Source organism: Bombina bombina, chromosome 5 (genome assembly GCF_027579735.1).
Source record: "Bombina bombina isolate aBomBom1 chromosome 5, aBomBom1.pri, whole genome shotgun sequence".
Taxonomy (NCBI): domain Eukaryota; kingdom Metazoa; phylum Chordata; class Amphibia; order Anura; family Bombinatoridae; genus Bombina; species Bombina bombina.
Window position 1 is genome coordinate 1,125,078,121 of NC_069503.1, and position 23,286 is coordinate 1,125,101,406.

Here is a 23,286-nt window from a genome sequence, read left to right on the forward strand (position 1 = left end):
TATAAACATGATATAAATCTACCTTTAGGTTACATCTATAAGCTGTATTATATAACATATAAATATTACTGTCTGATAACTGTACTGTATTGTCTGTCTGAGGGTGCTGTTTATAAACATGATATAAAACTACCTTTAGGTTACATGTATAAGCTGTATTATATAACATATAAATATTACCTGTCTGATTACAGTACTGTCTGTCTGAGGGTGCTGCGTATAAACTGATATAAAACTACCTTTAGGTTACATGTATAAGCTGTATTATATAACATATAAATATTACTGTCTGATTACTGTACTGTCTGTCTGAGGGTGCTGCGTATAAACTGATACAAAACTACGTTTAGGTTACATGTATAAGCTGTATTATATAACATATAAATATTACCTGTTTGATTACTGTACTGTCTGTCTGAGGGTACTGTGTATAAACATGATATAAAACTTCCTTTAGGTTACATGTATAAGCTGTATTATATAACATATAAATATTACCTGTCTGATTACAGTACTGTCTGTCTGAGGGTGCTGCGTATAAACTGATACAAAACTACCTTTAGGTTACATTTATGAGCTGTATTATATAACATATAAATATTACCTGTCTGATTACTGTACTGTCTGTCTGAGGGTGCTATTTATAAACATGATATAAAACTATCTTTAGGTTACATGTATAAGCTGTATTATATAACATATAAATATTACCTGTCTGATTACAGTACTGTACTGTCTGAGGGTGCTGTGTATAAACATGATATAAAACTACCTTTAGGTTACATGTATAAGCTGTATTATATAACATATAAATATTACCTGTCTGATTACAGTATTGTCTGTCTGAGGGTGCTGTGTATAAACATGATATATAATACAGCTTATACATGTAACCTAAAGGTAGGTTTATATCATGTTTATACACAGCACCCTCAGACAGACAATACTGTAATCAGACAGGTAATATTTATATGTTATATAATACAGCTTATACATGTAACCTAAAGGTAGTTTTATAACATATAAATATTACTGTCTGATTACTGTACTGTCTGTCTGTCTGAGGGTGCTGTGTATAAACTGATATAAAACTACCTTTAGGTTACATGTATAAACTGTATTATATAACAAATAAATATTACCTGCCTGATTACAGTACTGTCTGTCTGAGGGTGCTGTGTATAAACATGATATAAAACTACCTTTAGGTTACATGTATAAGCTTTATTATATAACAAATAAATATTACCTGCCTGATTACAGTACTGTCTGTCTGAGGGTGCTGTGTATAAACATGATATAAAACTACCTTTAGGTTACATCTATAAGCTGTATTATATAACATATAAATATTACTGTGTGATTACAGTACTGTCTGTCTGAGGGTGCTGTGTATAAACATGATATAAATCTACCTTTAGGTTACATGTATAAGCTGTATTATATAACATATAAATATTACTGTCTGATAACTGTACTGTATTGTCTGTCTGAGGGTGCTGCGTATAAACTGATATAAAACTACCTTTAGGTTACATGTATAAGCTGTATTATATAACATATAAATATTACTGTCTGATTACAGTACTGTCTGTCTGAGGGTACTGTGTATAAACATGATATAAAACTTCCTTTAGGTTACATGTATAAGCTGTATTATATAACATATAAATATTACCTGTCTGATTACAGTACTGTCTGTCTGAGGGTGCTGCGTATAAACTGATACAAAACTACCTTTAGGTTACATTTATGAGCTGTATTATATAACATATAAATATTACCTGTCTGATTACTGTACTGTCTGTCTGAGGGTACTGTGTATAAACATGATATAAAACTACCTTTAGGTTACATGTATAAGCTGTATTATATAACATATAAATAGTACCAGTCTGATTACAGTACTGTCTGTCTGTCAGAGGGTGCTGTGTATAAACATGATATAAAACTACCTTTATTACTAAAGACTGTATTACTAAACTTTGAAGGACACGAACGTTAAGCTAAGCAGAGCTGTATGTAACAAAGTACCAGCATCCAACTATGCTGGAGAGCCACAGTCCAGTCATTTTGAATAATGTGTCTGGGTTTCAGGTGGTCTGAAACTCCGGCACATGATTTGAAACCTGGAGGTGGCAACCCTACTGGGACAGAATGAACAACTGGGTGGGACACTGGGACAGCACCTCCAAACCGGGACAATCCCAGTAAAAGTGGGACTTCTGGTAAGCCTACCTTTAGGTTACATGTATATGCTGTATTATATAACATATAAATATTACCTGTCTGATTACTGTACTGTCTGTATGATGGTGCTGTGTATAAACATGATATCAAACTACCTTTAGGTTACATGTATAAGCTGTATTATATAACATATATATATTACCTGTCTGATTACTGTACTGTCTGTCTGAGGGTGCTGTGTATAAACATGATATAAAACTACCTTTAGGTTACATGTATAAGCTGTATTATATAACATATAAATATTACCTGTCTGATTACAGTACTTTACTGTCTGTCTGAGGGTGCTGTGTATAAACATGATATAAAACTACCTTTAGGTTACATGTATAAGCTGTATTATATAACATATAAATATTACCTGTCTGATTACAGTACTGTCTGTCTGAGGGTGCTGTGTATAAACATGATATAAAACTACCTTTAGGTTACATGTATAAGCTGTATTATATAACATATACATATTACCGGTCTGATTACAGTACTGTCTGTCTGAGGGTGCTGTGTATAAACTGATATAAAACTACCTTTAGGATACATGTATAAGCTGTATTATATAACATATAAATATTACCTGTCTGATTACTGTACTGTCTGTCTGAGGGTGCTGTGTATAAACATGATATAAAACTACCTTTAGGTTACACGTATAAGCTGTATTATATAACATATAAATATTACCTGTCTGATTACAGTACTGTCTGTCTGAGGGTGCTGTGTATAAACATGATATAAAACTACCTTTAGGTTACACGTATAAGCTGTATTATATAACATATAAATATTACTGTCTGATTACTGTACTGTCTGTCTGATGGTGCTGTGTATAAACATGATATAAAACTACCGTTAGGTTACATGTATAAGCTGTAATATATAACATATAAGTATTACCTGTCTGATTACTGTACTGTCTGTCTGAGGGTGCTGTGTATAAACTGATATAAAACTACCTTTAGGTTACATGTATAAACTGTATTATATAACATATAAATATTACCTGTCTGATTACAGTATTGTCTGTCTGAGGGTGCTGTGTATAAACATTATATAAAACTACCTTTAGGATACATGTATAAGCTGTATTATATAACATATAAATATTACCTGTCTGATTACTGTACTGTCTGTCTGAGGGTGCTGTGTATAAACATGATATAAAACTACCTTTAGGTTACACGTATAAGCTGTATTATATAACATATAAATATTACTGTCTGATTACTGTACTGTCTGTCTGAGGGTGCTGTGTATAAACATGATATAAAACTACCTTTAGGTTACATCTATAAGCTGTATTATATAACATATAAATATTACTGTCTGATTACAGTACTGTCTGTCTGTCTGTCTGAGGGTGCTGTGTATAAACATGATATAAAACTACCTTTAGGTTACATGTATAAGCTGTATTATATAACATATAAATATTACTGTCTGATTACAGTACTGTCTGTCTGTCTGAGGGTGCTGTGTATAAACATGATATAAAACTACCTTTAGGTTACATGTATAAGCTGTATTATATAACATATAAATATTACCTGTCTGATTACAGTGCTGTCTGTCTGAGGGTGCTATGTATAAACATGATATAAAACTACCTTTAGGTTACACGTATAAGCTGTATTATATAACATATAAATATTACTGTCTGATTACTGTACTGTCTGTCTGAGGGTGCTGTGTATAAACATGATATAAAACTACCTTTAGGTTACATGTATAAGCTGTATTATATAACATATAAATATTACCTGTCTGATTACAGTACTGTACTGTCTGTCTGAGGGTGCTGTGTATAAACTGATATAAAACTACCTTTAGGTTACATGTATAAACTGTATTATATAACATATAAATATTACCTGTCTGATTACAGTATTGTCTGTCTGAGGGTGCTGTGTATAAACATTATATAAAACTACCTTTAGGTTACATGTATAAGCTGTATTATATAACATATAAATATTACCTGTCTGATTACAGTACTGTCTGTCTGTCTGAGGGTGCTGTGTATAAACTGATATAAAACTACCTTTAGGTTACATGTATAAACTGTATTATATAACATATAAATATTACCTGTCTGATTACTGTACTGTACTGTCTGAGGGTGCTGTGTATAAACATGATATAAAAATACCTTTAGGTTACATCTATAAGCTGTATTATATAACATATAAATATTACTGTGTGATTACAGTACTGTCTGTCTGAGGGTGCTGTGTATAAACATGATATAAAACTACCTTTAGGTTACATGTATAAACTGTATTATATAACATATAAATATTACCTTCCTGATTACAGTACTGTCTGTCTGAGGGTGCTGTGTATAAACATGATATAAAACTACCTTTAGGTTACATCTATAAGCTGTATTATATAACATATAAATATTACTGTGTGATTACAGTACTGTCTGTCTGAGGGTGCTGTGTATAAACATGATATAAAACCACCTTTAGGTTACATGTATAAGCTGTATTATATAACATATAAATATTACCTGTCTGATTACTGTATTGTCTGTCTGTGGGTGCTGTGTATAAACATGATATAAAATTACCTTTAGGTTACATGTATAAGCTGTATTATATAACATATAAATATTACTGTCTGATAACTGTACTGTACTGTCTGTCTGAGGGTGCTGTGTATAAACATGATATAAAACTACCTTTAGGTTACATGTATAAGCTGTATTATATAACATATAAATATTACCTGTCTAATTACAGTACTGTATTGTCTGTCTGAGGGTGCTGTGTATAAACATGATATAAAACTACCTTTAGGTTACATGTATAAGCTGTATTATATAACATATAAATATTACCTGTCTGATTACTGTACTGTCTGTCTGAGGGTGCCGTGTATAAACATGATATAAAACTACCTTTAGGTTACATGTATAAGCTGTATTATATAACATATAAATATTACCTGTCTGATTACAGTACTGTCTGTCTGAGGGTGCTGCGTATAAACTGATATAAAACTACCTTTAGGGTACATGTATAAGCTGTATTATATAACATATAAATATTACCTGTCTGATTACAGTACTGTCTATCTGAGGGTGCTGTGTATAAACATGATATAAAACTACCTTCAGGTTACATGTATAAGCTGTATTATATAACATATAAATATTACTGTCTGATTACTGTACTGTCTGTCTGTCTGAGGGTGCTGTGTATAAACTGATATAAAACTACCTTTAGGTTACATGTATAAACTGTATTATATAACATATAAATATTACCTGTCTGATTACAGTACTGTCTGTCTGAGGGTGCTGTGTATAAACATGATATAAAACTACCTTTAGGTTACATCTATAAGCTGTATTATATAACATAGACAGTACTGTAATCACACAGTAATATTTATATGTTATATAATACAGCTTATAGATGTAACCTAAAGGTAGTTTTATATCATGTTTATACACAGCACCCTCAGACAGACAGTACTGTAATCACACAGTAATATTTATGTCTGAGGGTGCTGTGTATAAACATGATATAAAACTACCTTTAGGTTACATGTATAAGCTGTATTATATAACATATAAATATTACCTGTCTGATTACAGTACTGTATTGTCTGTATGAGGGTGCTGTGTATAAACATGATATAAAACTATCTTTAGGTTACATGTATAAACTGTATTATATAACATATAAATATTACCTGTCTGATTACAGTACTGTCTGTCTGAGGGTGCTGTGTATAAACATGATATAAAACTACCTTTAGGTTACATCTATAAGCTGTATTATATAACATATAAATATTACTGTCTGATTACAGTACTGTCTGTCTGTCTGTCTGAGGGTGCTGTGTATAAACATGATATAAAACTACCTTTAGGTTACATGTATAAGCTGTATTATATAACATATAAATATTACTGTCTGATTACAGTACTGTCTGTCTGTCTGTCTGAGGGTGCTGTGTATAAACATGATATAAAACTACCTTTAGGTTACATGTATAAGCTGTATTATATAACATATAAATATTACCTGTCTGATTACAGTGCTGTCTGTCTGAGGGTGCTATGTATAAACATGATATAAAACTACCTTTAGGTTACATGTATAAGCTGTATTATATAACATATACATATTACTGTCTGATTACTGTACTGTCTGTCTGTCTGAGGGTGCTGTGTATAAACTGATATAAAACTACCTTTAGGTTACATGTATAAGCTGTATTATATAACATATAAATATTACCTGTCTGATTACTGTACTGTACTGTCTGTGTGAGGGTGCTGTGTATAAACTGATATAAAACTACCTTTAGGTTACATGTATAAGCTGTATTATATAACATATAAATATTACCTGTCTGATTACTGTACTGTACTGTCTGTGTGAGGGTGCTGTGTATAAACATGATATAAAACTACCTTTAGGTTACATGTATACGCTGTATTATATAACATATAAATATTACCTGTCTGATTACAGTACAGTACTGTCTGTCTGAGGGTGCTGTGTATAAACATGATATAAAACTACCTTTAGGTTACATGTATAAGCTGTATTATATAACATATAAATATTACCAGTCTGATTACAGTACAGTACTGTCTGTCTGAGGATGCTGTGTATAAACATGATGTAAAACTACCTTTAGGTTACAAGTAAAAGCTGTATTATATAACATATAAATATTACCTGTCTGATTACTGTACTGTGCGTCTGAGGGTGCTGTGTATAAACATGATATAAAACTATCTTTAGGTTACGTGTATAAGCTGTATTATATAACATATAAATATTACTGCCTGATTACAGTACTGTCTGTCTGAGGGTGCTGTGCATAAACATTATATAAAACTACCTTAAGGTTACATGTATAAGCTGTATTATATAACATATACATATTACTGTCTGATTACAGTACTGTACTGTCTGTGGGTGCTGTGTATAAACATGATATAAAACTACCTTTAGGTTACATGTATAAGCTGTATTATATAACATATAAATATTACCTGTCTGATTACAGTACTGTACTGTCTGTCTGAAGGTGATGTGTATAAACATGATATAAAACTACCTTTAGGTTACATGTATAAGCTGTATTATATAACATATAAATATTACCTCTCTGATTACTGTACTCTCTGTCTGTCTGAGGGTGCTGTGTATAAACATGATATAAAACTACCTTTAGGTTACATGTATAAGCTGTATTATATAACATATAAATATTACCTGTCTGATTACAGTACTGTCTGTCTGAGGGTGCTGTGTATAAACATGATATAAAACTACCTTTAGGTTACATGTATAAGCTGTATTATATAACATATAAATATTACCTGTCTGATTACAGTATTGTACTGTCTGTCTGAGGGTGCTGTGTATAAACATGATATAAAACTACCTTTAGGTTACATGTATAAGCTGTTTTATATAACATATAAATATTACCTGTCTGATTACTGTACTGTCTGAGGGTGCTGTGTATAAACATGATATAAAACTACCTTTAGGTTACCTGTATAAGCTGTATTATGACATGTAAATATTACCTACATGACACTTGGTCCCAAACCCTCTCCAAACTGTCCCATTTTACAGATGCAAATATTTCAAAATCCAAACTATTCTGAAATCCAAACCTTTTCCAGTCCCAAGTAGTTTGGATAAAGAGTTTTCTACCTGTACTTACCAAAATGTATCACATAAAAGAAAAGCATCCTATAAAGAGTATTATTTATCGTAGAAATCATAATCCAGGTTGAGTCCAGTGAAACAGTAGCTGCGCTTGCTGATGCTCAGTGAGTCTAATACAAATGCCTGCAATACACTCACCCATTCTCTTCATCCTATACAAAAAACACATGGGTGGTGCAGATCAAGACAGATGTTTTTTTAACTGTAGTCACATAAACACCAAGCAGGGAAAAAGAACAATCCTGGTTTGTTCAGGAAGCCGTGTGTATTGTTCTATTGCACAGATAAATAGAGAAATAGTTTGTTCTATCCTGCTGGCAGAAGTACACTAATGAATGATACTCTTAATAAGAAGTGGCATTGTATTAAATAGGTTTATTAATTGTACTGAGGTTGTAAATTATTTATTTTATTATAGAAAACAGACTTTATTTTTTTATTGGCCCCAGAGAGATTTTTTTAAGGTTTAATGATTCCATGAAGAGACCTTCAACATCATGAAGCTGAAAGGGACAGCAAAGATTTCATGATTCAGACAGAGCATGCAATAACTTTCCAATTTACTTCTATGGTCAAATTTGTGTTTTCCTCTTGGTATCCTTTGTTAAAGAGTAATTCTAGGTTGGTTATTTCCCTTGGAAAGGGAACGTAAAGGGGACAGTAAAGTCAGAGTTAAGCTTTCATGATTCAGAGAGTACATGAAAATGTAAACAACTTTCTTATTTACCAGTTAGCAAACTTGCTTTGTTCTCTTTGCATCATTTGTTGAAGAGTATATCTAGGTAGGCTGATAGAAGCTTTGGAGCATGCAATGCTTTAGCAGTCTATGGCAGCAGAGTTTGCAACTATGCATAAGTTATGCTATAAATAAAGATGCAAAAAGAATGGCATACAAAGTGCAAAAAGCATTTTATTTCTTGTATATAACCATGTATAACTCCTTGAAATGGTTAAACATATAAGTTCCAGAGCAGCAATGTAGTACAGGGAGCTAGATAGTCATATCATGTGAGCCAATGGCAAAAGGCGAATGTATCACCAGCTAGCTCCCAGCAGATCTATTACTGCTCCTGAGCCTACCTAAGTATGCTTTTCAACAAAGGATACCAAGAGAAGTACATTTGACAGAAAAAAATGAAAAGTCTTATGCTCTATTTGATTCAAGAAAGTAACATTTTCGCTTTCGATTTTCTGTAACTCGTTTCAATGAATACTAAAACTAACAGGAAATCAATTAAATCATCTAATTCTTAGGAACAGATCACTGTATGTATAGATGGACAGGCCTCTATAGGTATGAACAAGAAAACAAAAACTGGAATGCATACTATTGGCATTTAAAAACACACATGTGGCTGAGAAATCTGTTGCAATTGTGTATTTTTAATAGTAGTAGTTTTGATTATTTTATGCAAAAAACAAAACAAAACAAAAAATATAAATACAGGGAGAATTAAAGGGTTAAGGCCCTGTGGGAGGGAGATGCTTAATGCAACATTGTTGCAGTTTGAAGGGGGTGGCTTACCTGAGGTATAAGAGAGCAGGTCACGTAGGCTTGGGCCTCTTCTTCCTGTTCTGCTGCCACTGGAGAAGTTCTTGGTGAATTTGGCTGCTGTTATGGATCGTGCACGCAGGGTCTCTGTTCCCCCAAAGCGGTTTGGCGATAATGTGGAGGCCTACATAGAGCGATGGCCAGGCCAGGTGATAGATGTCATATAATATCTGGACACTATGGAAAGGATCCAAAGGAGATATCGCGATGGCACTTGGAGGGATTATCATATGAGGTTCCGGAGAAAGATGGAAGGGAACCCGTTGCTTAATTTTGAAACCATGGAATTGCACCTATGAGCACAGCTTGGGCCGGAGTGTTCACCATCTCCGGTTGCTGGTGGATCCACTGGGGTGCTGAGGTCAGCTCCAAGGCTCAGAATGAGAGGCTGTGAATGCTGGAAGTACCAAGATAAACAGAGGGACAGGGGTACAGCTTGCTCCTTTTGAAACATCTTTCGGTACTGTGGCACGCCTCACCCAGGCTCGGAGTGTATGAAGAAGCAGGACAACATGGGAGAGCGGGGCAGACCTAGGACTCCTGCAGGAAAGGGCGGCAACACCTCTGAGGTGGGTCACCATTGAGCTGTGGATCAATAGATACCTGGACAGGGCCACAGCAGTCTTGCTGCAGGCTGGTTTGATGGAGGGTTTCGTCATTCCAGTGGAAGGAGTGATTGCGGGGGCATCTAGGTGTAGAAACTTGAAATCGGCATATAAGCTTCCGCAGGTTGTTCGAGAGAAGCTAGACAAAGAAATTGAGCTGGTATCTCCGCTTGGGGTGGTTCCTAAGAAGGAGCCGGGTAAGTTTAGGCTGATCCAGCACCTTTCTTACCCCAAAGGGGCATCAGTAAATAACGCTATTCCGGATTAAATAAGCTTGGTACAGTCTTTTGACGATGTGGTAGAACTGGTCAGGAAGTGTGGGCAAGTGGCGATAATGGCAAAAATGGTTGTCGAGTTGGCCTTCCGTTTACTTCAGATTCATCCCTAGAGGCCAAATTATTATATGTCTGTCGGACCTGATCCGACAGTGCGGATCAGGTCAGACAGACATCGCTTAATGCGGAGAGCAATATGCTCTCCATATTCAGCATTGCACCAGCAGCTCACAAGAGCTGCTGGTGTAACGCCGCCCCCTGCAGACTCACGGCCAACGGGCCGCAAGCAGGGAGGTGTCAATCAACCCGATCGTACTCAATCAGGTTGTATTGTGGCGATTCCTGTCCGCCTCATCAGAGCAGGCGGACAGGTTACGGAGCATCGGTCTTTAGACCACTGCTCCATAACTTGTGTTTCTGGTGAGTCTGAAGGCTCACCAGAAATACAGGCCCTCAAGTACCGTACGGAGCTTGATAAATGGGCCTCCTAGTCTTTTCAGTTGATGGGGTGTTTTTTTCGAAGGCAGGTACTATGTGGACAGATGCCTTCCTATGGGCTGCTCATTTTCATGTGCCTACTTCGAGGCATTTAGTACGTTCCTGTATTTGGCAATCGAGTGCGCTGTGGGTAGCAGGGTGGTGGCCCTCTACTTGGACGATTTCCTGCTGGTGGGGGCCAGAAACTCTCCTCATTGCCGCCAGATTATGAGCAAAGTGGAGGCTATGATGGTGGAATATGGCGTCCCTTTGGCACATGATAAAACTGAGGGCCCTTGTACGTGTTTAACTTTCTTGGGAATCAAGATAGATTCCGTCCCTTGGAATGCCGCTAGCCTCAAGACATGCTGAACAAATTGCTGGGAATGGTGCAAGGGGTGCTTAGCAAAGATTTTATGTCCGTTCGGGAACTACAGTCTTTGCTCGGCTTAATTTTCCGGGCTACGTGATCCCGATGGGCCAGATTTTCAACAGGTATTTGGAAATACCATTGCGAGGGGGGCCCACAGGCGGTCGGAAGTTTTGTATTTCTGAGGACATGAGGGATGATCTCAGGGTCTGGGAAACCTTTCTCAGCAAATTTAATGGAGTGTGCTTATGGAGAGAGATGCCAACTTCTAATCAAGTCCTTCATCTCTTCACAGACGTGGCTGGAGCTAGTGGCTATGGGGCCTACTTTAAGGGTTCTTGGTGTGCGGGCTCGTGGCTGCCAAACTTGGTTTCAGAGGGTTTGACGCAGAACTTATGCCTGTTAGTGTTGTTCCCCATTGTGCTAGCAGTGGAGTTGTGGGCTCCCAGGTTTGCAAATAGATCTGTTGTATTCTGTACGGATAACATCAGTGTGGTACACTCGATCAACCGGCTGTCGACTGTGTTGCCGGCTGTGGTCAGACTACTGAGGTATTTGATGCTATGCTGCTTGCAGTACAATGTTGAGTTTAAGGCGTTTCATATCCCAGGGGTTAATAATACAATAGCTGATGCTCTGTCGAGATTCAAGTGGGATGTATTTAGGCAGTTGGCACCACATGCAGATACAGACGGTGTTCCATGCCCATCTTATCTTTGGCAGTTGGTGGTCCCTGGGAGACACTGTTGCCCAGGCATCCTTTACTCCATCTACATGGCGGGCTTACATGCACCATTGTTCTGATTGGGCTGAGTTTTGCAGATCATACGGAGTGCCGGAAGGCGAAAAATCAGGTAATGTTGATGAATTGGTTGGCAGAGCTGAGGGCTTGTGGGGTTAAAAAAGGGTCAATTCAAGGTCGGTTGGCGGCCTTGTCCTTATTTAACAAGTTGTACAGGTTACCCGATTTTGGAAGTAGTTTTCTGGTCAGGAGGATCGTGAGAGGATGGGTGCGCACCGAGGTCCGGCCACCAGACAAGCCTGAGCCAAAAACGGTCTCACGGTTTAAATCTTTGCTGCCGATTTTACCACAGGTATGTGCTTCTGCTTATGAAGTATTGTTTTTTTCGTGCAGCATTTACCCTCACTTTCCATGGAGCCTTACGCCTCGTGAGCTGGTGGCGCAAAGCAAAGTGAGTAAGACTGGGGGGGGGGTACTGGCGACACATGTCAGGATACTGGAGGAGGTGGTGTTATTGTAAATCCCATGTTCTAAGATGGACCAGGATTCTAGATGGGCATGCCTGAAATTGTCAGCAGCAAGTGATGAAGAGATCTGTCCGGTAGTGCAATTGACAGAATATTTGTTAGTGAGGCAGAGTGTGGGGATACATTTTCTGTGTCATGTGAATGGGAGTCCACTGACGCAGTTCCAGTTTTGGAGAGGGTTTGGTTAGGCTGTTACTCAGCAGGTTTGAGTGGGATGAATTTAGCTCCTCATACTTTCAGAACTCTACATGTGCAGCAGAGTTAGGCTGGTCTGATGAAAAAATAAAGGCGCTGGGAAAATGGCAGTCAGCCAGATACAGATTGTATGTGAGTCCAGTGGCTGAGCAGTGATACTGTAGGAGCGAATGCAGGCAAGCGGGCATGCGCAGCTGGGGTTTTGTTATATTTTACTGTTATTACCCAGTCTTGGGACTAACCACCCCCTTTTATCTGTTTCAGGGTTAGTGCAGGGCCCATTGAAGATATGGATAGTGGGACACTCTTATGTTGACTAGGCACAACTTAGAGCGACATCTAGCACAGGAAGAGAGCAGCTGGGATTCCATTCATCTCGGGCAGTCATCCACTGGCTAGGGTGCAGGCGTCTCTGTTGGCCAGATCTCCCTGGATTGCTGCAGGACGCCCTGTTTAGATGGGGTCGCGCTAATGTTATTGTTATTCATTCAGGGGGGGAATGATTTAGGGGCCATACCAGCTTTAGACTTTATTACAATGATGTGCTCGGATGTGAGGTGGATGAAGGTGTTGCTGTCATGCGCTAGAATTGGTTGGTCTAATGTAATCCCACGTTTGCATTGGAGACACATGGTCTTGCATAAGGCTGCTTTTATTGCAGAGATGGGGTCCATAAGAGCTTTTATTGCAAAGATGGGGTCCACTTAGAGGATCAAGCTTGGATCTTTTTCTGGATAATATCAGAAAGACCCTGCTTGCGGTTTTGGTCATCTAAAATTTTACTCAGGTATTTATACCTAGTTCTAATCAGTTATTTATAGAGTGAGAATTGGCGGCAAGAAACCCCCCCCATCTTACATGGGGGCCAGGGGTGTCTTGGGCGGTTGGTCTGTCCCCTGGTGGTGACAGGTAGAGTGAATAACAGAGATTGTGGAGGAACTGATGTCATCAGGTGCAGGCCTGGTGAAGCTTCTCCACCTTGAGTGGCCGAGAATATGCAAGTATCTGCCCCTCTTGACCTTTCTGGCCTGGGTCCAGACCAGCTTAACAAGGGTACTGATGGTTAGGGTTGATTGCCGCTGACTGATTTGGTGTTTCGTTTACTTGTTTTTTAACAAAGAACAAATACTGTTAATTAAAGTTGACCTAGCAGTCTTTACCTAACTCTTGTGCGTTGCATGTTTATTTATGTTTGTTTTTTATAAGGTTATTATTAAGAGCAGCAGAACGAAGGCTAGGGCATTTAATCCCTTATGGAAATGGAGGGAGAATTAGACCGGAATGGAATTAAGGGTTAAGGCCCTGTGGGAGTGAGATGCTTGGTGCAACATTGTTACAGTTTGAAGGGGGTGACTTACCTGAGGTATAAGAGAGCAGGTCACGTAGGCTTGGGCTCTTCTTTCTGTTCTGCTGCCACTGGAGAAGTTCTCCTGCCCTCCCAGCCCAAAGTTTTGTCTGCAATCAATTAGTCATCACTAGGGTGACTTAGTAGCTTGGCTGTCACAAGGTTATTCTACTCAGTGGGCATAAGTCCAGGCCCTTAATTTAGTTTACACTCCCCTCGAGAAGATCCTGCTGTTTGTCTTGATTTTAGGGGGCCCATAAGGTTGAAGTGCAAAATATTTTCACACCCAAGTTGGGCGGTTGGTCTGGCCCATGGTGGTGACAGGTAGAATTAATGACGGCCATTGCGGAGGAAGCTACGTCATTAGGTGCGGGCCTGGTGAAGCTTCTCCACTGCGAGCAGCCGTGAAAATGAAAGTATCCCTGTCAACTTATGGGTGTGGTAGCTAGGCTCCGGTCTTTACGCAAATCTTGTGTGTTGCATGTTTATTTATGTTTGTTTTGTTATAAGGTTATTTTTAAGAACAGTAGAACGAATGCTAGGGCATTTAATCCCTTTTTTATTTTACAAAAGTTTTGCTGAAGTATGCAGTAAAGGAATTTGAGCCGTTTCCTATAGCTGGGGTATACTAAAGGGTTGTCACCTCAGCCATGTTTTCCTGGACCCTTATGAGTTATACATGCTGCAAGGTGTGCAAAGAGGAACACGCACACGAATAGTGGTGACAGCACTTTTTATGATCATCTCTGCACACCCTGCAGCATGTGTACCTCATACGTGTCCAGGAAAACATGGCCCAGGTGGCAACCCTACGTATATGTGGACCAGTCAGTAGCTGCTAATGAACCGAGCCCACTTTAATTGCACCTGGAGGTACTTTTTATTTGTGAGTAACTGAGAACATTGTTTGGTGTGGTGTTTTGCTGGGGATTTTCTGCACTATGATGTGTCCTTTTTTTCTCTTTTGTATCTTTCATACTCAAGCTATATTCTGTCAGTGATGGACCAGGTACACATCCAATGCCCCAGACAGCGTTCTCAGAATAAAGCTTCCACAATATGGAAAGCACAATCAGTAAACCTGAATGCACATCCAGTGACACAAGTACCTAACCCCAGAGCAAACTGGTTGTAAAATCCACCAGCGAGCTATAACAATTAGAGGGTCCATACTCCAGCCTTTTATACTAGCTTTTAAAGGGACTCTAAAGTCAAAATTAAACTTTTGTGATTCAGATGGAGCACCTAATTTTAAAAACTTTCCAATTCTCTTCCATTACCAAAATGTGCACAATCTTCTTATTTAACCACTTTCTGAGGCACTCGCTCATACTGAGCATGTGCAATAATTCACAGTATATACATATATGCATTTTGTGATTGGATGATGGCTGCAAGGGGCATGAGGTGTGCTCATCTCGGTCACTTTAGGAGTGCACTGGTTGTTTTGTAGGTAATGTCAAGTGAACTGACTGTCAGCCAAAGCTACCCTCACAGGAGCAAGTAGCACTTTAGTGGCTCTTTAAGTTATGTATAAGATAAAAAGTGCTTTAATTTCATTCTATATTCATAATTAAAGGGATACAAAGTGCAAAATGAAAATGCTTCAGAGCATTTTAACATTTCACTATTTCTTGTATATTGCTGTATGTTTCTCACCTGCAACATGGTTAAACACATACTTGAAGTCAGCTTCAGAGCAATGATGCACTCAAGGGAGCTAGCTGAATACATCTGGTGAGCCAATGACATGTGTGATGCCACCAAGCACCAGCTACTAGCTATACCATAGTAGTGTAGGATATGCACATATTAATTTTAACAATGGATAACAAGAGAATAATGTAAAATTGACAATAGAAATTCATTTATAAGTGTCTTAAACTGGCCATGCAAGTTTATTTTTCACTTTGCTATCCCTTGAAGGTTATTCAATACCCTTACCTGTGGTTAGTATTGCCAGCTGCCCTCCACAAAAATACTGGTCAATCTGTTAGTGACTGGCCATGATGGTAGGTGAGGTCACACAATACCCTTCACCAACAAAAGCATTAACCTAACCCCCACAATGTATATTTTTTACAACTGAACAGTCATTTTACCACCTGGCTGCCAGTAATATACAAATGAATAATTTTACCTCTTTGGCTGGCAGTAACACACAAACAAAAGTGATCTGTCCCCCTTAACCACACCTCATTACATTTAGCTACCATTCAAGAACCTTAAAACTGTATATTCAAGTGTCTACTATTTCTGTGAAGATTTTATTGGAAATCCTGCTAAATTACCAGACTGGTCATTTCAATACTAGACACCTGGCAATCCTTTTTGTGGTTACGTTTTATTTTAGTGGCAGAAATGTAATCTTGTTATCAGGCCATGGCCACATGCGGTCCTCTGCATTCATTTTTATGGCCCCGGGGAAAAGTGGAACTAAAAATATGTGCTTTGTGGATTTATGGAAAAGGGATAAACAAGGCGCCCATTACTAAACAAAACAGATCTTTGGGGGTTAAAGAGAATACAGAGTTTATCCTGCAACCTTACTTAAATCTGAATCTGCGCCTATTACTTGTGTGTTTAATACCCATAAATTTATAAGCAGCCCCCATGAATTATTGATCTGCGGCCCCCATGAAGTCTGCCATCAGTGTCACTTGAATGGCTACACTTTGCATTATGGGAGCATAATGATTAGCCTATGGCATTGTGTTGTGGTTTTGATTATGATAAATGCCATATTTTTCTGGGAAATAGAAGTACTAGTGTGTTATTCATGGATGTCTGAGCACCTGGACATAATATAAGGCAGAACCCGCTTATTCATCAAGAAGGTGTTGCTGAAGAACCAAACTTGGGCTCATTTCCATTGAGCCATAATTGGTTTTGCATGAGGTCGCTGTCGGATGCCATCATGCTTATCAACAGTTTCCGTTGTCACGTTTTATTCCATAACCGGCAGCCTGACCCCTAGAAAGTAATGGAAGCTGAAAAGCGCTAAAAGACACCAGGTTTCCACTGAACACACAAACAGTTAAAACACTGTCGGAAGTTGTGCATAAGGTCTTACAGTATGCTCAACTAGGTGAAAAAGAGGAAAAATATGCTTTTTGAGGCCTAGTCCCCATTGAAGTTTACAAACCATGCAAATGCTTCACTTTATAAATTTATTGCTATTTGTAATATTTATTACTGGCCCATGTATAGGACTAGTTGGAGTTATGTTCTTATTTAAATATCAATATTTATTTAAATATAACTAAACACATATCTCCATAATTCCATCTAGGTATAGGCCTAGCGCAGCTCTAAATATTACATATATCAATAAATTAAAATATTTAATAAAACAAAAAAAATATGTTTTTCATTGAATAAAATATTTTTTATTTCATTCAATTTTGTAATTAATTCAATGTATATATACTATATATATTTGCTCTGTAGAGGTGATCACAGATAAGGAACGCAGGCGTTATATGTAAATTTATAGTGTAAGGTCGGGTTACCATAGCAACAAACTTGTTATGGCGCAATATTTGGGAATTACGACATCGGATTGAAGCATTAACACAACATTAACTTTCTCCTACTGCACGCACTGCACAATATATTTCAATGGAAACTACTTTTAGCTGTCAGCAAATTTGGTAGCTTACAGCTCCCTTTTTTAATGACTCAACGTAAATGAACTTTTGGTTGAGTATCTCAGTCTATTCTAGAGTAATAATAAAAACTATAACCATATCGCTGATTTATTACAGTGTAAAACAAATATCACAACTAATGCCTTAAGGGATTAAAGGCTTACCAGTTCATTACCAGAGGTAACAGGACAAAACAAGGGGGAAGGGCAATCCTTTAATTCCTTAATCATTCTAATGAAACTTAGCACTCTACACCCTTCCCATAAATAACAACAGACACTTTGTTGGGAATAATTGAACCATCACTGGTCCCCTTTTATTATCAAATATATAAAACTGTATATATATATATACCGACAGACTATAATTCATATGGCGGCAAATGAGATGATAACACCAACCCAAGACTGAAGAGGTCAGCGGCCCGATCTAGACAACAGCAGAGGACTCTGCTTGGGTGCAGATGTTACTATGGGTGTTTTCGAGTTCTCCTGGCCTACCTACCCCTGAGGGTGGGACACTCCAGTTAACTGAAGTAATCGGCCCCGGCCCTCGACAACCTGGACATCACTCCCCCCATTCACCATCTCCATGCGCTCTTGGCCATGACCTCTTGCCACAAGGGATAGCATCTCAGGTATCACTTGCCACCACCAACCCAACCTGACTTAAAGAAAGGGCACGAGAGCCCTCTTTATATCCCCTAGGAATAGGTCTAACCCTAAGTCTGTTAAATGTACCCTGTCGGGCCTATAGAGCTCCCGCTTGTCGGCCGTAATGGAATTGTGATGTACCACGAAACCCTGGGAACCAGTGACGCTCGCCCCCACGTCTCTATTCAACTTTTTCTGCTCCAACCGGTCAAGCGTAATTGGTTCCCGACTAGCTACCTTTATCTTTTGGGACCGCCCCCAACCTTTTATAGCTTGACTAATAAAAAATGAATTTGTGAGATCTGGCAAACCCAGAATCTTGTAAAAGAATGATAATGCCGCTAAGCGGGACTTAATTGCTCCCTTACATAAACCCTTCATCTGTAAACACACCAACCATTCACACAGTATCATCTGAGAGGCAACCGTAGCGTCTACCTTGCGAATACTGCAAAACTGGTCTGATTCTTTCCATTGTCTAACATAGGATTGCCATGTTGCTGAGGCGAGAGAAGATCGAATTAACGGAATTAAGGCAAGCCAGGATCCACCAACTGCCAAAGAAAACCGGGACAGGTTAGCCCGTCTTTAGCTGCATGAGTCGCTAATTTTCTGAAAGTCAACCAATCAAACCTGGAAAGGGCATCAGCTAAAACATTGTTAACCCCCGGGACATGTCTAGCCTGCAAGTGAATGTTAAGCTGAAAGCATTTCAATAACATGTGACGCAATAGTCGGACTACGGTGGCAGAGGAAGCCGATAGCCTGTTGATGGAATACACAACACTGATGTCAGTCTAAAATATTACTGACTGATTCTTCAGCCTCCGTCCCCAGAGCTCGATCGCCATCACGATGGGAAATAACTCAAGCAATGTAAGGTTCCTAGTGAGGCCAGATTGACCCCATTCTCATGGCCAGGGGCCTGCACACCATTCCCCTTGAGAGTATGCACCATAACCATATGATCCTGCGGCATCAGTAAACAAATGCAGGATCTGGCTAGATACAGGGCTAGAGCGCCTCCCAAACTTTCAAATCCTCAACCATTTCCTAGGAAACTATGATTCTATCTGATACCCTGAGTTTGCCCTTGAGTTGTCTTTCCAATCTCCTATTGAAGACCCTACCCATAGGGATGACCCTGCAAGCAAAAGTTAGCAATCCTAATAAGGACTGAAGCTCCCTAAAAGATAGGTATTGCTTAGACACAGCCATCGTAACCGAATCTAGCATTACATGGACTTTATCTAAAGGCAATCTACACAACATCTCTGAAGTGTCAATCTCTATTCCTAGAAATGTTACTTTCATACAAGGGGCTTGGGTTTTATCCTCAGCTAGGGGAACTCCGAATTGACCCATGAGGCTTCTCATTTCTGACATGATCTGCATACACTGATCAGACCCCCTTTCCTCAAATAGCAGAAAATTGTCCATTTAGTGAGCTATGGAGTCTGTTCCCATTAAGTTAGCTACCGCACCCACTGCCAGCCTTAACCCTTTTGATGTTGCAAGCCTATTTGGCTCTACACTTACTTTATGAAGATTCTGCATATATATATATATATATATATATATATATATATATATATATATATATATATATATATATATATATATATATATATTTATATATATATGTGTGTCTGTGTGTATATATAAAGTTTATATATATATTGCATCATGTATTGTTTGCCCCATTGACCCTATCTAACTACATATTTAACCCCGTAAAGCAGAAGCAGAACAGGGCTGGTCAGCCAATCGGGAACAGCTGTCGTAAAACTGGGCTTTTTTTTTCTTCTTGAGAACTGCAAAGGTTTATCCATTCCAGTGGTTAAACACAGCAAAGATCAATTACACAATACGTACCTGTTGTAATGATTTATAATAATTTTTGCATTAGATTGTCCCATTAAGGAACATAAATACCTATTGTCATTTGTTCACTCGATGTGTTCAGGTACCACTCAGCAGCGTATTGCTTCTGTACTAATCAGCCAATCCTTGCGTAGCATGTTGCAGGTTCTCTATTTTTCAGGATAAACGCTAAACTCTCAGAGCAGTTTAAAATCCCCCTATTTTATTTTAAAGCTAGAAAAGCATGTAATGAAGGTAAGTTGCAAAATGTTTTAATATGCACAATTAAGCATGTTATACAACTGGTTTAGATGCATTGATAATATTTACAATCACGTGTCAGACTCCGAGCTTTACAGAACAGTGCAGTGATACAAATAATTTTATTGCTGATTAATTAAAAACAAATTCCTATTGGTCATCTATTATTATTCTTTCATGAATGGTAGATACTAATGTCTGGTTGTTGGGGTGTGTCCTTTGTTAATCAGCATTCCTGTGGCTAAGAAACCTCGAATAATTATCAGCAGACTGTAATGATTTTTATCTTAGGTTTATTTCATGTGAATTAAAGGGATATTAACTTTTTTTTTCTTTGTTGTATTTAAAGAAGAATATTTTAAAATATATTAAAGGGACATGAAACTCAAAATTGTTTTTCCATGATTCAGACAGAACATACATTTTTAACAACAACTTTCTAAGGCACTTCTATTATTCTATTATTTTGCTACATTCTCTTGGTATCCTTTGTTGAAGGGCCAGCAATGCGTTATTGGGAGGTAACTGAACACATTAGGTGAGTCAATGACAAGAGGCATACATATATATAATTTTGACTTCACTGTCCCTTTAATATTTTTTGTTTTTTGATGTGCTGAAATAAAGGTTTTTTGTTTTTTTTTGTGAACCTGTGTATTTTGAAAAGTTGTTTTCTTACATTTTAGGTTACAAGTATTTGATTAAAAGACCAGTACATTCAGTAGATTTGCATAAACAACAAATGCAATATAACAAGACAATGCAATAGCACTTAGTCTGAACTTCAAATGAGTTGTAGATTTTTTTTCTGATAAATTTCAAGTTATGTCTTTTTCCACTCCCCCATGTATCATGTGACAGTCATCAGCCAATCACAAATTCATATACGTATATGCTGTGAATTCTTGCACATGCTCAGTAGGGGTTGGTTGGTGACTCAAAAATTGTAAATATAAAAATACTGTGCATATTTTATTAATGGAAGTAAATTGGAAAGTTGTTTAAAATTGCTGTTCAATCTGAATAATGAAAGTTTAATTTTGACTTGAGTGTCCCTTTAAGTGTGAAATCACTAATAACATTTATGCTTGCATGAATGGATATCGGTCTACACACAGTCCGGGGGGCAGGGAAGCAAATAAAAACTTGAAAAAAGGGGTTAGGATAGATAAGTATTAACATGTTAAAATGATAGACATTTGCTGAGTTAGTTAGAGAAACTGAAAAAGCAAATGATATGTGATATATTGTTTCCTTGTTTATTTATGGAAACTCATTTGTAAAAAGAATCACAAATAACTCTAATTGATTGGAATATGTATAAATAGTTTCTCGGATATCTTCTCACAAAGACTGAATTCTGCAATGTTTTTCAGCTAACAATTTTAATAATTTCAAAATGTTCCACTTCCAACAGAGCTGCATGTTTAAGCATCAATCTGTATCGGCTTTAAATTAAAGACATTCAGTTTCGCAATATCATGCATTTACATAGTAACATAATAGATGAGGTGCAAAGAAGACCGAAGTCCATCAAGTTCAACCTATACAGATGCTACCTTTTATACAATAAGAGCTCCATTGCTCCAATTCAGATTAATCCCATTAAAAAAGTGACCCATTTAACACAATCATTTCCCTGAATTCTGTTTCTAGCCAGATAGGTATCTAAGTCATTTTCAAATGCATCTAAGGAAATGGCATCTACTACCTCCTTAGGCAATGAGTTCTACAATTTAATTGTCCTTACGGTAAAAAAATGTTTCCGTTGCAGGAGATTAAATCTACTTTCCTCCAGCCTTAAATTGTGACCTCTTGTCACAAACAATTTCCTTGGGATAAACAGAGCTTCTGCCATCTCTGCACAGTATATGGACCTTGGCTATATTTATATAAAGTAATGATGTCACCTCTCAAGAGCCTTTTTTCTAGATAAAACAGACCCCGTTTGGCTAACCACTCCTCATAGCTTAAATTCTCAATTCCTCTTTTAGTTTTGTAGCCCTTCTCTGATCATTTTCTAACTCTGCAATATCTTTGATATTGGAACCAAGAGCGTTAAGCCTGCTGTTAGCATAGTTGGGGCACTGGCAAAAAGAGGAGTGGGTTATCGGGGTCTCTAAAGTATAACCTTTTAAATTAACTGCCCAGTCATTTTGAATCATCTCACCAGGTTTCAGTTAAACTAATATCAGAATCCTCTTCTGCAGCTAAGAGCTCCAGTTCCCCCATTTTACCGGTCATGCTTCTTGCATTTGTTGTCATACGTTACATTTTCATGTTCTTTCTGCTGCTACCTGGTGCACTTTCCTCCAAACTTTCTAATGTGACATTTCCTAAGTGTACCCTTCTGTCACTCATTTAGATATTCTAGGAGTGTCATATTCACAGACTAATCTGTCTGTTCTAATATGTTTCAAATCACCCCCCCTTCCCTAGTTTAAAAAAAATATCAAAGTGTGCTATCAACCTCTCCCCCAACAGACCAGCACCAAGCTTTCTGAAAAGTCAAAGCCCTCATTTTTACACCATGATACTCAAAAGCTCTGTTACTCAATAAAACAACTTTTTGTTTGTTCATGTGTGTTTTAAAAAGGAAATATGTAAAGGGATATTTGGGTCAAAATTTAAATGCACATAGATTGACTACATCTTCGAATAGAAACATATTTGCAATATATAGGTATTGGCAAAAATGCTTCTAGTAAAAGTTATCACTGTTTTAGTGTAAACATTTTTCTCTGCACGTGCGTGTGAAGCCTAGCTAGATATTCGCAGTGCACCAGAATTTTAAATACTGCAGCTGCTCAGAT

General features: G+C 37.7%; 1 protein-coding gene across 1 annotated transcript in view; it reads right to left on the bottom strand.

The window, feature by feature from the left end:
- The window catches only part of LOC128661174 (integumentary mucin A.1-like), a 95,065-nt gene extending 86,992 nt beyond the window's left edge, over nucleotides 1-8,073 (bottom strand). The window contains exon 1 of the mRNA XM_053715406.1: nucleotides 7,954-8,073. The gene's annotated coding sequence lies outside the window, so the exon portion shown is untranslated. The remainder of the gene's footprint in view (nucleotides 1-7,953) is intronic.
- Nucleotides 8,074-23,286: the final 15,213 nt, after the last annotated feature.